We start from the raw sequence: 18,555 nt of genomic DNA on the forward strand, positions 1-18,555 counted from the left end.
ATATCCTTGCCTTATCAGAGTCCTCCTGTTACCTAGAACATGTCACGTTCATGGCAGGCTCATGACCTGCAAGTACCACTTGCTATCCCCATTGCATCCAGGGAGGAGCTGCCAAGCAAGCCCAGAGGAGATGCTTTGCCTGGTATTAGCTGCCCTCCCCATGACTGTGGCCCATATTATTCGGTATTTCCAGCTGGCAGGTTGCTGGAGTTATTGTATTTTTTGTTTTAAAGCAACTGCCAAGTTTGTCAAGAATTATTTTGCAGCAGCATTAAATGTATTTAAAGGTCTTTTCTTTTTCTAAGAGATTTCTAATCTCACATCCCCTCCTCCCCTTCTAATCACACAAAGAGTTTAGACTAAAAAAAGCACAACATGGTAGGAAGAAGCAGGAGGGAATGGGCACACACAGCTGTGCATGCTGCTGCCAGGGAGTTTGTTTTCCATTCCCGTATTGATAAAGATGCTCTGACAATTGTCGTGCCAGATTCTCACAAATGCCATGTTTTGCAAACTGCTAAACTGAGGAGTGAAGATCTTCTGTTTTAAGCATTATGTTTTAAAGATTTTTGATATTTCCCTAAGGGAGCAGATGGTTGAAAGTGTCACATTTATAATGGTCTGACAGCTGGGACCCAGGAAAGGATTACTCCATCAAGCAGAGGACTTTCTACTTGGTCTAGGCACCTGGCATGATTGATCAGTAGGTAGAAGCTTCCATCACAGAGTAGAAATAACTGCAGCCTCTCAGTGCAAGTGGCTGTCATTTGCCCTTTTTATTCTGATTGAAAAGAAGCTACTAGCATGGACTCCAGCAGCCAGCAGCCCTTTCCTTTGGCCATCCTCCTGCTGGCAGCTGTAGGAATGGAATTTTACTTCCTGCCTTGCAGACTTGGTTTATAAGCCCTTGCATATAAACCACGTGTGCTTTGGTAGGACAGGTTTATCTGCACCACTGCAATGGAATACAAGGAGAATAAAATGAGCCTGGAGTAGAACACTGCTATTTCTAAATTAGAGAGCAGCAAGAAGATAATCATAGAGCTCCAAGACCTGTTCTAGGGTTAATTTTGACTTGAGCACTACTTGATTAAATAAGGAGTCTCTAATCTAAAGCAGTCCTTAGTCATCCAAAGAAGTATTTGCAGCCAAGTTGCAAAGGATGATCAGAAAATTCCTCCTCACAGGAGAGATGTCTCTGCAGTGCTATCAGGCCTCATCTGCACCTCTTCATCCACCTCACACCTTGCATCAGGGCAGGACTGCTCTGCAGTAGCTCCTGTATCCCTCAGGCTACTCTGCCCTTTACAGGTGGACTCATAGCTTGTCTTAAACTAATTCTCTGTCTTTCTGCATTTATATGACCAGTGGTTTAGACCTGAGGGTTTCTTCCCTTCAAACCATTGTACTCCTGCTGTGAGGTGAGAGCAGGTCTTTTGTCAGTTATTCACTATTCTAACGACGTAAGAACTATCTAAGGGCAAATTTGTGTTTCCTCTCGATCCTCAGAAGTAGGTATTGGAAAACATGTGCACCTCAGCAGAGAGCATATGGGAGCCACATTCACTAGAAGTGAAAGGAAGACTAAAACAAACAAAAAAACCCCACCAAAAACCTTTCCCCCCACCTCCACTGTGCTCTCATTGCATATTTAAAGGAGGACCTCCAGTTCAACAGTATTCCAGGCTTATAAATAGAGATGTTTAAAGACATTGCCATTCTTCAAGCAGAATTGTCAGGATTACCTCACTATCATATTCTAATCCCAGTCACATTTAACCCCTCTTTATGGAGGTTTCTGTCTCCAAAGTTAAGAGAACAGGAGTGTAAGGGATAGCAACGAACTTGGGGTTTGATTTTATTTTTTCAGGCACACCTCACACATCTTTCTCTTTTGTTTCCTTCCCAGCACAATCTGGATTGCAATTGCTAACCCAATGACATTTTAAAAGTTTCATTTTCAAATTAAATATTATTCTGTGGGACGAGGTAAGCTACTTGAATTTGGCACAGAAAACAATGCAGTCATTAACATCCCACAGGTTATGTTTATCCAAACCTCTCAAGCCTCCTGTGATGGTTTTTCCTGCCATCACCACTGGTAAACCTTTCACTATGTCAAAAGAAGAATTGGGCTAACTTTAAGCTTTCCTGATAATCTAGAGCAACATTGCAATCTGGTTATTTCTGAACATATTTGCCATGAAATAACAACAGTGAGGCTCAGGAAAACCTGAGCAGAGCTATGTTTCTTAATTCTAGAATACTGGGGGTGGGTGGGGGAGTGTCTCTTTCTTTTTCCTTCTCTCTCTATCCTACAAACCCGACAATAGCAAAAACATCAAAATGGTTCTTAGAGGCATGGCTTATCCTATGGAGATTTCTACATGCACCTTTTTTAACAGATAAAACAACCATAAAAAACTAACCAAGAAATAAAGATCTGCAGAGATTAGGAATAGAGGAAGCACATGGATCTGATGGAGCAGGCCACAGAAATGATCAGGGGGTTGGAGCAGCTCTGCTATGAGGATAGGCTGAGGGAGCTGGGGGTGTTCAGCCTGGAAAAGAGAAGGCTCCAGGAAGACCTAATAGCAGCCTGCCAGTACCTGAAGTGGGCTACAAGTAGGCTGCAGAGAAACTGTTCCCAAAGGCCTGCAGGGACAGGACGAGGGCCAATGGCTTCAAGCTAGAGCAGAGCAGATTTAGATTGGATGTTAGGAACAAGTTCTGCACCATGAGGGTAGTGGAACACTGCAACAGGTTGCCCAGGGAGGTGGTTGAGGCCCCATCCCTGGAGATATTCAAGGTGAGGTTGGACAGGGCTCTGGGCAACCTCATCTAGTTGAGGATGTCCCTGCTGACTGCAGAAGGACGTGGAGTGGATGAGCTTTGGAGGTCCCTTCCAACCCAGACCATTCTACAGTTTTGTTGATTCTCTTTTTACTGAGACACCAATTAATTTCTTAAATGTTTTTCTCCTTACCCATAGTTTTACTCAGGTTCAGAGTATTTTAAGTGGGTTTTTTTCAGACTAGTTGTGCTAAGCAGGACAAAATCTTGTATCTCCTGCAGTTTAGAAATATGCAGGTGCTTGCATCTTTCAGAGCCTTTGTGAATATTGTACAACTTTCAAGTCTAACCTACTTTACCTTCTCTCCCTTTTTTTTCCTAGAAATATTCTATGGTCCCTTATGAATGTTGCAAAAGATTCACAAGTTCTAACTGCTGCATAATGTGGCAAAAATTAACATCTCTGTGACTGTCATTGAGATGTGCAGATATCCCCCCACACCCCATCCCTGTAGGCCAGGCTTTGATGGGATGGGCTCTGAAAGGAATTTTTAAAGCCTTTCAAAACCTATAGGAAAAAAAAATGCAAATGATGACCTTTCTGCCAAGTTACCTGTTCTCCTATGGATCAAGACATGTCGGAGCAGAGCAGAAAATCCTGCTTTATATCCCATTAGGATTGCTATGCTCTGTATCCCTGAAGTACTATGTTTGTCAAATGGTAGAGCCTAGGAATTCCCTGGATACTTTTTTTGTTTTGTTTTGTTTCTTTTTTTCCCTTTCCCCTGTCCCTGAGACAACCAAGCAAGCAAGCCCATAAACAAAACAGACAGTACCTCAGTGGGTGGAAATCCAGACTGAGTTTGTAACACACATAGTAGTTTGACTCAAAGCATATGATCTTACTGCTCCTACGAGGAAGCAGTTTCTTCTGCTGTCCTAAGGATCAGGGCTGTCCTCCATTCACAGATAATGCAGCTGGATTTTAAAGCAAGCTTGTAGTATGTAATTTAAAAATAGTGCAGGATACATATCAAGTCTTATTGCAGAAGTAGATTGGATAACTTATGAAAGCCATAGAAGAGGAAACTGTTCCCACCAAATTCTGCAGAGCTTTAGTACATGCATTTCTAACAATTGCAACTGGCCAGTCCCAAGAATAAACAATCCTTTGAAGAGATGGAATGATTCTGCTGGCAAAATCTGGTCAGACAATCTACTTGGATTATAAAAACACAAAGAATATTCCTGCCCAAAGATCTAGTCACAACTCAGTACCAAAAGCTCTTGTATTAGCAAAGATCCAGTTCTCAAAAGTGTATTGCTCACCTTCAGCTAAAAAGCAGTCTGAAGTAGTCTATGATACAATCCATGTCCAGTGGGTGACTGAAAAGTGTTCCTGCAGCAAGCAATTGGCTTTTCTGGCCCTGATCAGCCCAGCATTCCCTGTTCATGGCCACTCAGCATGAGCCTCACCTTTTCCACTTCACTAACATTTTTGTCTTTGTCCAATGCTTGCCCTCAGATGTGCAAGTTGCTCTTCATACTCATTGACATGGCTTACTCTGTACCAGCCTGAAAAGCATGCTACTTGTAGACCTACAGAGAGTGTAACTCTTTAGGAAATCTTGAAGACAAATCCATTATCTGCCCTCTGAGGGAATGAGCCATTTCCTCTTTTGGAGTGGGCACCAGTCATATCTGCTTTGTTGTTCTGCAGAGCTGCAGGACAGAAGAGCTGCAAAGGTCCACTCTGTCTGCCCCATCTTTGGCAGAGTGTGTGCTCTGACCACTGTGGTGGGCAACATGGTCATGGATGAAGTAATGGAGAGTAAATGAAACAGAAAGGCCTCATCAGCCCAAGAGGCCTCTATTCTGAGACTGTTTTGCTATACAAAGAGAAACTACATAGTAAAGCAAAAATTTAGGAATGGAATATCAATATTTTTTCCCTTGGGAAAACATAGTAATAATGATACTTATTTTTCTCTATGGGGCAAAAAATGTAAGAGGGAAACACTGGCCCCTTAATCTTGGTGCTTTTATAACAATGCAGAACTTTGATGGAAGGGATAAGCCCTTGAACATTAACATTTTATTAATCTTAAAAAAGAGGGGTAACTCGTTTGTTTTGGCTACATTACTCAGCTGGTGAAGCAAATAATTTCATTTGTTTTTATATAGAAAGGATAGAAAAATTATTTAGTTCCTTAACATCAGTCCTTTGCTACTAACTCACCCAGATACCCAATTGTGCAATAAAGTGTTGATACATGCAAGGAAAAAAAAAAAACCAAAACAACAACACACGTGCGAAAAAGCCGAAAAACCCCAACACAAAAAAAGAAACAATAACAAAAATCAACCAACCAACCAACCCCCCCAAACTAGAAGAAAAACCAACAAACATGCCCCCAAATACAGGTTATGCCACATACAGCCTGTGCTAAAATATAAGCAGCCTTCTTTCATGGGCCACTGCTCTGGGGTATATATTTTTACTCAGCATCTTTGATTATGCTGCCACCAGCAGCTCTCCAGACATAAAAAGGCAAATGATAGGTGCTGTCAGTGACTTGAACAAAAGCTCTGCAAACTCACTGAGCATGTAATAGGGTAGATTTTAGCACAGCTAAAAACCCATGGTAGCTTTGGCTGACTTGATCTTTCAGAAAGCTATTTGAGGAAGAGAGTCAGAAAAATAATGAATTGGATGTAGCGTTACATAACAAAGAACTCCCTGGGGTTTTGTCTGCTGCCTTATCTCATAAATTGTAATGATTTTCATGTTAGATCAAAGAACAGCATAAAACAAAATTGAGATGAAAACAACTATTCATTGTCCTCAAGTGTACAGCTTTTGTTTTAAGAAACTCCTAAGCCTCACTGTGGAAGGGATTTCTCCCTTCACACAAATCACCGCTCTGTAATCTTTCCTGTGACAGCATGGAAAAGTCCATTGTTGGAAGCAGGCACCTCATAAACCAGTTTGAGTTAACCTTCCTCTCAAATTGCAGAGATTCAGATTTCGTCTTGTCCCGTTGCTTGATACCAGGGAGGATTTTGCTGCCATGGACTTGGATATGAGTGGAATGGGCACAATCTTCTGTATTCACCAGGAATACCGCTGGCTTGTGGAGAACACATTGGAACAAGGACACGTGGAAAAGGTTTACCACCTTGGGGGTTAGGATATCAGGATGTGGTTATGGAAAGTAAAACAGGATTTGGCAGGGCTCATTGATAGGGCTTTAAACTAGATTTGAAGGGGGAAGGGGTGCATGGTCTTCTGCTGGCCAGTGACAAACAGAGGGGCAGCTCACCAGAGGCAGAGGGATGCAGAGCTAGTGAGGGCTCTCAATTTGCTGCCCTGAGGCAAGCCACGAATGATGCACCAGGACACTCTGTGGAAATCAAGGGGAATTGGCACAAGAGGAGGACAGGGCCAGCCCAGCTGAAGTGTCCCTATGCAAATGCACGCAGCTTGGGCAACAAACAGGATGAATTAAGGGCACTGTGCTGCTGGGATGTCATGACATAGTGGCTGTACTGAAACTTGGTGGGATGATTCCCATGACTGGAATGTAGGGATAGATGGGTACAAGCTCTTTAGGAAGGATAGGCAGGGAAGGAGAGGAGGAGGTGTTGCCCTCTATGTCAATGACCAGCTGGAATCAGTGGAGCTCCACCTGGGGAAGGATGAAGAGCTGGTTGAGAGTGTATGGGTTAAAATTAAAGGCAAGACAGGGGAAGGAGATGTTACGGTAGGGGTCTGCTACAGGCCACCTGACCAGCAGAACCAAGCAGATGAGGCTTTCCACAGGCAAATAGAAGCAGTTTCCGGGACACAAGCCCTGGTCCTCATGGGAGATTTCAACCACCCTGACATCTGCTGGAGGGACAACACAGCAAGGCACCAGCAATCCAGGATGTTCCTGGATAGCATAGATGACAACTTCCTCCTCCAAATGGTAGAGGAACCAACAAGAAAAGTGCTGTGCTGGACATTGTTCTCACCAACAGGGAAGGGCTGGTGACCAATGTGAGGCTGAGAGACAGCCTTGGCTGCAGTGACCGTGAAGCAGTTGAATTTAAGATCCTCAGGGCAACCAGGAGGATATATTCTAAGCTTATGACCCTGGACTTTAGGCCTGCAGACTTTGATCACTTCAGGGATCCGCTGGCCAAAATGTCATGGGACAAAGCCCTAGAGGGAAGAGGGGCCCAGGACAGCTAGTCTGTGTTCAAGGATCACCTGGTCCATGCCCAGGAGCAATGTATACCGACAAAGAGGAAAACAAGGAAGGATGCTAGGAGACCTGCCTGGATGAGCAAGGAGCTCCTGGACAAGCTGTCACTTAAAAGGAAACTCTACAAGGAGTGGAAGAAAGGACAGCTAGAATGGGGGTGTATAAGGAAGCTGCCTGAGCAGCAAGAGACCAGGTTAGGAAAGCCAAGGCACAGTTTGAATTGAATCTAGCCAGGGAGGTCAAAGGGAACACCAAGAATTTCTACAGGTATAATAATGGTAAAAAGAAGCCTAGGGAAGGTGTGGGCCCCCTCAGAAAGGAAACAGGTGAAATGGTCACAAGTGACATGGAGAAGGCTGAGGTTCTCAATGACTTTACCTCAGTGTGATGGTTTGAAACTGTCTTTTTAATTTTTCCTTGCAAAGTTCAGAACAGAGAAAGTGAAAGAATGTAAATAAGTCACTATTGGGTGTAAGAAAGCAAAATAACGATTGTTCTAAACACTTCCATTGGATAGATAGAAATGTTTAAGAACTATTACCCAAAACAAAGTAGGCACTCTGCACATTCTGCGTTCGGCAGTGGGGGCAGTTGCTGGGCTGTCTGGTTGCTGTTTCTTCTTCTCTTCTGGCTGAAGATAACACACTGACATTGGCAGCTAAGTTAACAACTTTCTGCTCTAACTAAACTCTGCGTCTCTGTCCAGGGGGGGTCTGGGGGAAGCTCCTGGGAGAGGGAGAGGCCCCTTTGGGAGGGTCCCCTTGGGGGGAAGCAAAGGGAGATCGGTTGTGCTTTTTCTGTTGATTGTATATATTTGTGAATGTTGTGAATTTTGTATATTTGTACATATTCATTGCATTTCATTGTAGATTTTAGACTCTGCTTGTAAATACAGCTTTTCATTTGCTTCCAGACTGAGCTAGCCTGGTTATTGTTGGTGGGGGGGAATTTCAGCTCACACCGACACACTCAGTCTTCACTGGCAAGGGCTCCAACCACACTCCTGGAGTCATGGAAGTTAATGGCAGGGCCTGGAAGGAAGAACTGCCCATCACAAGTGAAGATCAGGTTTGTAATCACCTGAAGAACCTGAAAGTGTTCAAGTCCATGGGACCTGACAGGATACACCCACAAGTACTGAGACAACTGGCAGAGGAGGTTGCTAAACCCCTCTCTATTATATTCCAAAAGTCCTGGCAGTCTGTCATTGACCTGGACCTGAGCAAAGCCTTCCACACTCTCCCACACCACAGCCTGGTCTCCAAGCTGGTGACACATGGGTTTGATGGGTAGACCATGAGATGGATAAAGAACTGGCTTGATGGCCCCACCCCAAGAGTGGCTGTCAATGGCTCCATGTCCCAGTGGAGGCCAGGGACAAGTGGAGTCCCTCAGGGATCAGTGCTGGGACCAGGCTTGTTCAGCATCTTTGGTGGTGCCATGGACAGCGGCATTGAGTGCACCCTCAGCAGGTTTGCTGATGACACCAAGCTGTGTGGTGTGGCTGACAGCTGGAGGGAAGGGATCCATCCAGAGGGACCTGGACAGGCTGGAGAGGTGAGCACAAGCCAACCTCATGAGGTTCAACAAGACCAAGTGCAGGGTCCTGCAGCTGGGTCGAGGAAATCCCAAGCACAAATCCAGGCTGGGCAGGGACTGGCTGGAAAGCATCCCTGAGGAGAGGGACTTGAGGGTGCTGGGGGATGAAAAGCTCAACAGGAGCTGTCAGTGTGCACTTGCAGCCCAGAAAGCCAATCAGATCCTGGGCTGCATCAAGAGAAGTGTGGCCAGCAGGGCCAGGGAGGTGATTCTCCCCCTCTGCTCTACTCAGGTGAGACCCCACCTGGAGTACTGTGTCCAGTTCTGGAGCCCATATTACAAGAGGGATATGAACATGCTGGAACATGTCCAGAGAAGGGCCACGAGGATGATCAGAGGACTGGAGCACCTCTCCTATGAGGACAGATTGAAAGAGTTGGGGCTGTTCAGTCTGGAGAAGAGAAGGCTCCGAGGTGACTTTCTTGTGGCCTTCCAGTATCTGAAGGGGGCTACGAGAAAGCTGGGGAGGGACTTTTTAAGATCTCAGGTAGTGATAGGACTGGGGGGAATGGAATAAAGCTGGAAGTGGGGAGATTCAGACTGGATCTTAGGAAGAAGTTCTTCCCTATGAGAGTGGTGAGAGCCTGGAATGGGTTGTCCAGGGAGGTGGTTGAGGTGGTTGAGGCCCCATCCCTGGAGGCTCTGGCCAGCCTGATCTAGTGTGAGGTGTCCCTGCCCATGGCAGAGGGGTAAACTAGGTGATCCTTGTGGTCCCTTCCAACCCTGACTGACTCTATGATTCTAGTTACAGTGCAACCTTGGTTGGTAGGATGATTGAGCATCACCACCCATGATCTGGAGTATTCTGGCTGCCGGTAGTCTCAGGAAACAGGAGTTTTTTTAAAAACTGATTTATATATAAGGACTTCTAAATCATTACATCATTTTTTAAACAAAGTTATTTTCAGCAGAGATCAATCCTGGCAGGATTCAAATACTGGTTAATGTAGAAAAGGGCAGTGGTACTTAGCAAGTGGAGGCTCTAGGAATTTAGTCCTGTTCTGTGAACTGCAAGCAGTTCAGAAAACCACACTGTAAGCGAATACATTTAACAGGAATTTTGTGAAGGGCAAAGGTCTAGGATGTTTCTGTTCACTAACACCATAATCCTGTATTTACAACAAGGTAGCAATCAGGTTCAGTTTCCACACAGGGATAAGAGTAACACAGAGAGGTGATTTTGAGGAATTATCTATGGAAAGATATCAGAAATTATATTTCAAGCAATATGACAAGTCATTTTTTTCCCTTCTCCATGCATTATGATTAAAGTAATTCCCCAAAAAATCTTAATTACAATTCTTATTACAGTTCTGGGATACAAAATCTCATGAAACCCCAAAAGAAAATGCTTATTATCAGAAAGGCAAAAAAAAAAAACATTTGCCAAACTTAACTTCACCTTCAGCTGATGAAATATTTGTGTGCAGAACCTGAGTCCTTTAAATTTGTTATCTGGGCTTGTATTGTCGTAACGGTGATCGCTCTGGATCTCCATGGGATCTTTGCTGCCTAGATGTGATTCAGCACATCACTATATCCATGGAATTTCTCTTCCATAACTGGCTGAATGTGATTGTCTGAACCAGGAGTTCTTGGTGTTGCCTCAAGAGTTTTGAAGCACTGAGAGAGGGTTGGAAGATGAGTGGGGTAGGAAACGATAGAAAACATCAAAGCTTTTTCTTTCTGGTTCACTGAGGCCTAAGAGTCATAGTTCCCACCAGGCTAATGTCAGATTTATTGGCTGGCTGCAGAGCTAGAATCTCATTTCCTTTTTCCAGAGGTATGTGTGCTATGAAGAATGGAGGCAGATCTTTCCCACTTATGTTAATTCCATGGATCTTAGGATCTGCTCCCTTGCTACAGTACATTCTCTACTAACAGTCTTAAAACATGTTTTTGTGTTCTCAAAAGCTTAAAGTCCTTCTGGGTTACATCTCTGAATATTTAGTGAATTCCTTAACTAAGCTGCATACTGCAAGTGCCACAAACAATAAAAACGAAGCTTTGGGGACAAATTTAGTCTCATTGTAAGCATTTTTCAGAGGACAGCTTGATCATACAAATACCTAGGGGAAGCCAATCCACAAAGAAATAAATCTCTTTAAAAATACTTTAATTTTCCAATTAGTCACTACATCTCTTAAAATACTCACTTGTTACTGCCCAAAGCTACTACCAACTACTATATTGGCAGAATTGCTATTCCAAGTACTTTACTTATTTAGAACTAATTTTATCCAATCTGAGTCCTCAGCTATGGAGCAATTTGAAAAAAATAGATAAAAGCATGGTAAGTTTGCCCTGGAGGGTAAGGGCTAAACATGGAAGGAAGGAAAAAGCAAGAGTATAGGGTACAACATACAGGATAAAGAACACAGGATGTTTCCTCTCTTTGTTTGCAGGCAAAGGAGAATTAGATGTCAAATTTTCAGTCCGGAGAAGAGAAGACTGAGGATATTTAATAAATGTTTATAAATATCTGAGGGCTGGGTGTCAAGAAGGAGGGGACAGGCTGCTCTCAGTCGTACCCTGTGATAGGACAAGGGGCAATGGATATAAACTACAGGACAGGAGGTTCCACCTCAACATGAGGAGGAACTTCATCACTGTGAGGGTCACAGAGCACTGGAAGAGGCTCCCCAGAGAGGTTGTGGAGACTCCTTCTCTGGAGACGTTCAAGACCCATACGAATGCATTCCTGTATGACCTGTGCTAGATTCTATGGTTCTGCTCAAGCAGGGGGGTTGGACTCGATGATCTCTGGAGGTCCCTTCCAACCCTTAACATCCTGTGATCCTGTGTGATCCTGTGAAATTTCCTTGAGAATGCTTAATTAAAAATTGGCATCACAACAAGAAGTCATAAAACTTGAGTACTTCCCACCAACACTTGTAGTTTCCAGCTTTGATGAATTAATAGACAGCAGATGAATAATCCACAGAATCAAGAGAGAGAAGTAATTCCTTTTATTAAGGATATAAATGACTCCTCAGACTGCTGCTCCTCCTCAGCACATTTAAATAATGAAAGTCATGTTCAGAGTAGAGGGCTACAACTCAATTGTTCAGAAGCATCTTCAGCAAATTTGTCATCCCATAACTTCATTATTCTGTTTTGAAGTTGAGGTTTTCTCTCCTTTTTCTGTCCTCCTGTCCTATTCCCTGTGAATTGGGTTCATTGCACATGTAACACTTCCGCTCCCCCTTCATTACTTGCTCAGCACTGAGCACCCCGGCGCCTTTCCCACCACTGCCACACCACAAAGCACAACTAGATGGGTAGTTAATCCAGCCAGAAGCTGCCTCAGCAGCAGGAGTAAGTCTGGCTAGTTAGCAAGATCCTTAATGATGCAACCATTGCGTCCTACCCTAGGGAGATCCGCTTTGGATGATAAATTTGCCTTAAGAAACTTTCACCCACAGGTAAAAGTGCAAGATTTGGATTGGGTCTGAACTGGCTATGTTAGGCCTCTTCTGTCCTTCTTCCTTGCCAACCCTACAGTTAACACATTTCCATAACTATTTGAATGTTTGCACACTATTTTAACAATTTTATCTTTAATGAACATATTAATTGTTAAGATTAGGGTTAAGTTGGTGCGAAAGTTAGTGCTAAAATTAGGCTAGATTTAAATGATACAAGTAACAGAACTAAATACTGAGCTTCACTTCATGTAAATGTTTCACTAAAAAACAAATAACACTCAAAAAGTGCATAAAATTTAAAGTTCCTGATGTTAAAGAATATTCAGTTTGGTATTAAAGCTTTTGAGTGAGTGCCCATTTCATACATTTTTTCTTTGAACTGCAAGCCAGTTACCAGGTTTATGAAGTGATGGAAAAGTCTTTATCATGCAATCTCCTATCTTCAAACAGTCTCTGCCTCCCATTATTTAAGGAATTCTTTGATTACATAATTTAAGAGGTAACTTCTTGTTCAGCTACAGTAATGCAAACACTAGGACTTTGGGTTGGGAGATGAAAATAAGCTTTATCTGGGCATATTTGATCACAGACATCAGTTCTGTGCTAGGTTGCATAAAATCACCATTCTAGCAATTTTTTTTCTACAGCTTGCTAGCTGCAGGAAAGGTTATTCACAGAATCATAAAGTTTGGAAAAAAACCTTTAAAATCATGAAGTCCAATCAACTCCACCATGACTGTTAAACCACAATCTAAAGTGCCATGGCCACATGTATTTTGAACACCTCCAATGATGAGGACTCCATCACCTCCCTGGGCAGCCTGCTCCAATCCCTGATCACTCTTACAGCAAAGAAATTTTTCCTAATCTCCAACCTAACTCCCCCTGGTGCAACCTAAGTCCTTTTTCTCTTGTCCTATGCTAGTCTTTGGAAACATTTTTAAATGCCTTGAAACGTTTTAAAATGCAGGTATTAATTTTGAACATTCTAAGAGGTAAATAGATTAATTAAAACTAGATCCTAGACTGACAGTCCTGCAAAACCTCATTGCTTCTGCCATTAAATTGTGGACAACACACATGAAAGTGTTGCCATAACCTTTGCTGTGTAGATCTCTTCTTTTTCCTCACTGTTTTGGAGCTGACAATTTCAGCAGAAGTTCAGGAGTGCCTCTGATGGTTTGTTCCTTGAAAGCCAGGTGAATATTTTAGTTTCTTAGTGGAATCAGTGGAGGAAGCCCAGCAGAGTTCACCTGCCCTGTGAGCTGCTTGATGTGCTTTGGGGGTTGTCTGAATCTGAAATTTGAAGCTAAACAAATACAAAGCTGGCTGATAAGAGGAAGGTTGTGGTGCAGTGATGAATTCTCAGCAGAATCTATGAAATCTTATGTCTGGGGGGTTTGGTTTTGTTTAGTTTTTAAAACATATCAGTCTTGGGACTTCAGGTGTCGGATTTGCAGATAACTGCTGGTATCTCAGGCCAGAAAGCCCTCATCTGACAGATCTTGCTGAAGTGTACCAACTTCAGTTCAGAGGATCAGAATTCAAGCAAATCCAGGCAATGTGAAAGTAAACACTCATCTGCCATGACTTGACCATCCTCCTGTTGCTTATGGGCTAATTTCCAGAGTACTAAGCCATCAGCTTTAAAACTATGTATTCATTATGCCTGCAGTGGTTAAGACTTTGTGCTTAGAAGGTGCTAGAGACCACTCTGAGCACCATAGATGAATTAATTCAATGCTCATTTTTCCAAAGGTCAGTTAAAACATGACCAAGGAGGAAAAACACACTAAGAGATAATTGTCTCTTTATAAACTGACACAGATTAAAAGTCTGGCTGGGGGAATTTTGTTTCTTCCCCTATGTCTCTTCCCAAATTTTGCATAGGGGGATGATGTAAGGTTTTATATTCATTACAGTCATGATCTCCAGAGGACAAGAGACACAAAATTCATTCACTTCTAGAGAATCAAAGATAAGTTGGAAGTCAGAGTAGCATTCATTTATATTTGTAGGAAGCATTAATCAAATCTGAAGTAGATGTTTTTCTTCCCCCTGAATTCTTTATGAAATGGATGACAACCTATCGATGTGTCAAAGCCTGGATAATGCTGCTCAAATGAGTTTCCAGTGAAACAAAGTCAGGCAATCTCATCTATTACAATTATTCTTTCAGAGCTATCATTGTGTTGATCATAGGTCCAAGTGGCAGAGAAAATAAGTGTGAAAAATGAGGGGTCAAAGATTACTTTCAAAAGAAACTGAATTTCAGATCAGATGACAGAAGTATTGCATTGTACCAATAAAATTAGTATTTGCAGATAGGCAATGAAACACATTTTAGCTCTGCAAACAAGCTGCTATGATTAAGAAACAATTGCTTTGTCTCAGACCATTTGCAGGTAGCTTTGTCCCCCTCCACTCTTCCAGTTGGTGATTATTTCTCAGTGCCTTTTGGAAAGTGAATGAGTATTACATTTCCAGGGCAGTCTGAATTGAGCATATCTGATTCAGTAATCTGCAGATTTAGTCTCATCATGAAGGCTTCCTAATTGTACTCTCCTCAGATAGACCTGAATTAATTCTTGCTATTCTTCCCCTGAAATGTATCTGGCCTGATACACTGATAATAATTTTCTTATCTGAGAGACAGATAGCTAAGGAAAAATATAAGGAAATGCCAAAGAAGATTATCATAATGAGAATATTAATTAGCTCCATTTCAGATCCCAATTATTGGTACATGAATCAGCAAGCAACTTGCCAAGCATTTTTATAAGTTTTTTCTGGTTCTCTTGGTGTCATTACAGTCAGGAGGGACCTTGCTGATAAGGAAAATGAAAGCTGATTTCAGCAGTGTGTAGTTGGGAAAGGCCCATTGAAACCTCTTTACTCCTTCAACATCTCTTGTACACAGCCACATGAGCAACTGGTGATTACTGTAGCTAAAGAGAAGCATAAAAATTATTTCCTTGCTTGCTTTTAATCAGCAGCTTGGAACATGGTGTGTACCTGGGCAATGGTTGTGCATAGTTGTGGCCATTTAGGCTGGGTGCCTCCAAAAAAGAAGCCACAGAGTTGAGCCCTCCAATGTCCAGAGTGTCCAGCCCAGTGTGTGGACACAGGCAGTAGTGTCTTTGTACCCATAAATCCTGCACCCTTATACATGTGGCTGCAAAACGATTGTCTTGCTCTTTCTTTCCTCTTTGCTCCCATGGGAGAGAGATTTTCTCTTCTCTGATAACAATGGGGCAGTATCCCAGGCCTCCTTATCTTAAGTAACTTTTTTTCCTCTGCACAATCTTGACCTGTTTGGGCCCAATGCCAGGGTAAAACTGGGGGTGGGGTGTGGCAGTTCAGGCCTGGCCAGCCTGAAACCAGCCTAGCAATGGGGGGGATGGGGAGAGGAAGAGAAAGGGTGGAAAGAGCCCTGGGGTTTTTGGTGAGCCCCAAGTGGGGAGAAGGGGAATGCTGGGTTTTTGGTCTGGTGTAAGGAACTTGTGTGCTAAGTTGTTAAGTTTACCACTATGTGTTCACCATTATGCTTTGTAGTTTTGTAGTCTATGAATCACTTTTCCATTTAAACTTTCCATCACTGTCCAATCCATTTGCATTATTCCTTTGTCCCTTTTGGAGCAATAGAGCAATCTGTCCTGCTCTGAACTAGGACAATGGTTAGTGCCATGAGATGTGCACCTCATCTACAGACATATGAAGAGAAGGAAAACAAAGAAAGCAACTTAGAACCATAGAACTGTTGAGGTTGGAAGAGACCTCTGAGATCAAGTCCAACCACTCACAATCCTTCCACTAGTGCTAAGCCACTACCACTAAACCACATCCCTCAGCACCACACCCACACATCCTGTAAACCCCTTCAGGGATGGTGACTCCACCACTTCCACAGCCTGTCCCAGTGCCTGAGAACCTTGCTGGGAAGAAATTTTTCCTAACATCTGATCTGAACCTCCCTTGGCACAACTTACCTCCTTTTGTCTTTGCTGAGATATTATTTAAGTATCTTGTTGTTTTATTTTTTTTTCCTCTGAACTCTGCCTTTTCTGGACACCCTCAGAACTTCTTTTTCATCCTGTTATGCCCAGGAAATGTCACCATATTGAGACACAGCTGAGGCTGGTGGTGTGGGGAGAAAATGCATTTCGCTGCTCACTGCTCTGATGACCTTTGTAAACAGCAGTTTTGGGGTAATATTAGATTAGTTTTTCAAACCAGTTTGCACTACAGATTAGGTTTCTCTGATCCATACTCTCAGCACTACTCTTCTCCAGGCTTCTACCACCCATTCAGAGCATGTTGCAAATTGTTGATGTCACAAGGGGACCATTTTGTGTTTTCTTCCCATATGTCTGATCTTCCTCTTTCATATTAAGTCCCTGGATTTGGGGAGGAATTCTCCAGTTTATCAGGCTAGAAACCCAACAAGCCAACATCTACTCCTCTGGACAAGTCATGAAATGCACAATTTTAAAGTTCACAGAATCACAGAATGTTAGGGGTTGGAAGCTCATCCAGTCCAGCCCACCTGTCAGAGCAGGAGCACCAAGAGCAGATCACACAGGAACACATCCAGGAGGGTTTTGAATCTCCCCAGAGAAGCAGACTCTGCAACCCCCTGGGCAGCCTGTGCCAGTGTTCTGTCACCCTCACAGGGAAAAATTCCTCCTCATGTTTCCATGGAACTTCTTATGGCTCAACTTCCACCAGTGGCCCTTGTGCTGTCACTGGGCATTACCCAGCAGAGCCTGGCTCCAGCCTCTGGGCACTCCCCCTGCACATCTTTAGCACCAGCAATGAGGTCACTCTCAGGCTCCTCCTCTCCAAGCTACAGAGCCCTCAGCTCCCTCAGGCTCTCCTGGTTAGGAAGATGTTCCACTGCCTTCAGCATCATTGTGGCTCTGTGCTGGACTCTCTCAAGCAGTTCTGGAGGTTCTTCTTGACCTGAAGGACTGAGAACTGGGCACAATATTCCAGCTGTGGCCTCAACAGGGCAGAGTAGAGGGGAAGGAGAACCTCACTTGACCTGCTAACTACAGCCCTTCTAATGCACCCCAGGATGCATACCCTTGGCCTTCTTGGCCACAAGAGCACATTGCTGGCTCATGGTCAACCTCCCATCCACCAGGATCCAGTGCTACCTGCTGCTTTCGTTTGTCTGGTTTTCAGGGGATGGGTTAGTCCTCTGCTCATGACATGTTCCAATAAGCTTTCATGTTATGCATCAAGTGTTTCTGTTAAACTATGAGAAGTGGCTACAAGAAGGACATTGAAGTGCTGAAGTATGGCCAAAGAAGAGCAATGAAGATGGTGAAGGCTCTGGAGAACAAGAGTTTTGAGGAGCAGCTGAGGGTTGTTTAGCCCAAAGAAAGGGAGTCTGAGGAGAGACCTTCTCACTCTCTACAACCATCTAAAAGGACATTGTAGCAGGGCAGTGATCTTCCATGTAAACAAACAATAGGACAAGAGGAAATGGCCTCAAGGTGTGCCAGAGGAGTTTTAGGTTGGACATGAGGAAAAGTGTCTTCCCAAGAAGGGTTGTCAAGCCTTAGAAGAGGCTGCCCAGGGAAGTGGTGGAGTCATCATAACCTGGGGGTATTTAAAAGTTCTATAGAAGTTGTGCTAAGGGATGTGGTTTAGAGGTGGCCTGGCAGTCCTGAATTAATGGTTGGACTTGATGACCCTGAAAGGTCTCTTCCACGCAAAACAATTCTATGGTTCTAAGTTACACTCATTTATAATTCTGCCCACTCATAACTCAGCCAAAGAATGTAACTGAATTTGTCTTAAAATCTTTGCTGCTCATGAGATCAAGCTCATTACCACTAAGAGCTTCTTTGTCCTGGGTTTTGTTTCCTTGAGTATTAGTGGCAGTAATGGTAAAGCAGAAAGATCAGCTCAGCCACACAGACTGCAAATCACTGCTACAGGGAAAGAAAACAGAAGCTTGAAGCAGGCTGTTAAATTGATATGAAAAAAGACAGCAGAGAAGCTTTGAAGAGATAAAACTCTCTTTTCATTCACTAGTAAGCTTCCAGAGCCACAGAATGAATCTGCACCTTTCCTCACAGATATAAAACTTACTTTCCTTCAAACCTCTCTAACAACCCCACAGAGCAGAGGAGAATTTAACCATTTTATCTGTGCTCCAGCCCCTAGCAGCCCTTCTTCTCAGAACTTGCTTACCCCCATCCTCTGCCTTTCCTGCAGGACATCTTCTTGCTCATCTCCACAAGGTTTCCTGACTGGGATCCTACCACCCACTTTCACAGCTCTCCAGTGAGGAGCACTCCTGATCCCACAGCTGATCCCAGAGAGGGTGTATCAGCCAGCACACTAAGTGCCAGGGCATCAATTCTAGTTTACAATCCCAACTTTCCTTGCCTTTGAGGTAAAATTCCTGTGTTTTTCTTTTCTACATTTCTAAATATTAGCAACTTCTGATTTTTCCTTTAGTTTCTGAAATT

The sequence above is a fragment of the Indicator indicator genome, chromosome 13 (genome assembly GCF_027791375.1).
Source record: "Indicator indicator isolate 239-I01 chromosome 13, UM_Iind_1.1, whole genome shotgun sequence".
NCBI lineage: Eukaryota > Metazoa > Chordata > Aves > Piciformes > Indicatoridae > Indicator > Indicator indicator.